Here is a 1,033-nt window from a genome sequence, read left to right as displayed (position 1 = left end):
GTACAGACCGCGAGAACAGGCCTGATCAGACCTAAGAGGGTACTAGTGCGTGCGAGACCACAGAAGTCAGAAAACAAAGTCCAAATAATTACCAGAAGAAAATGTAGGCTTCTTCTGAATCCAAAGACACATCAAATTTTCTATTCCACATAAGAAATACTGATTTTACGTTTCTTCATGACCTTAAAGGACACACTGAGCAAGGAAAGTTTATGTGGCTCATGAAGAACAATGTTTGATGGAAAGACGCCCAAAACAAAGGGAGAGAGTGGACGGACAGAGAGGGAAGGGCACTCTTCTAGTCTTCAGTACACAGGGATGGCCCCCTGAAGGAAGAGCAAGAAATTGAGTAAGTTGGAAAATATTTCTAACTTTATCTGTATTTTTCCTTAAGCCAACATTTGAAAATTAGCATAGGTTTCATACAATTAAAAATCACACAGATTTTAATTCTAAGTAGTCACCATTACAAACGCTGTGACACTGGGTTACAGAGGAATAATATAATGGCTTCAAACCTTAACTTAGATGCAACTTTTCCAACAATGAATCTATTCCTATTGTGATCTTATTTAACAGAAAGCCTACCAGCTGATGGTTGCAGAACTTGACTATGTATTCAGTCTTAATAAGTTGTACAAGCTACAATGTGTTATCTATACTTCTTTTTTACAACAATAAAAACAAAGACTACCAGAAACTGCTTCTTTATTCTCTCATAAAGCACACATATTTACTCAAGCTTTAAACCACCTTTTCCTTGCCCATTTCTCATAAACGATATTTTTATTTCAGTTTGTTTAACAACAATGCCCAGGTGGTTTCCCAGTAAGCCATTTAAAAAAAAAATTCCACAGTGCTGAATTATAAGAAATCAGTTAACATATCTAAGACTTGTAGGTTTACAATCCACTTTATTGTTTTTTAAAAAACCAGACAGATTTCAACACATAATTATTTATAGATGAAATAGAACATTTAGAAAAACCCAAATTGACTAGTATCAAAATATATAACACTAAAATATACTTAC

The sequence above is a fragment of the Chrysochloris asiatica genome, unplaced genomic scaffold, assembly GCF_000296735.1.
Source record: "Chrysochloris asiatica unplaced genomic scaffold, ChrAsi1.0 scaffold00022, whole genome shotgun sequence".
NCBI lineage: Eukaryota > Metazoa > Chordata > Mammalia > Afrosoricida > Chrysochloridae > Chrysochloris > Chrysochloris asiatica.
This window is presented reverse-complemented; position numbering follows the sequence as displayed.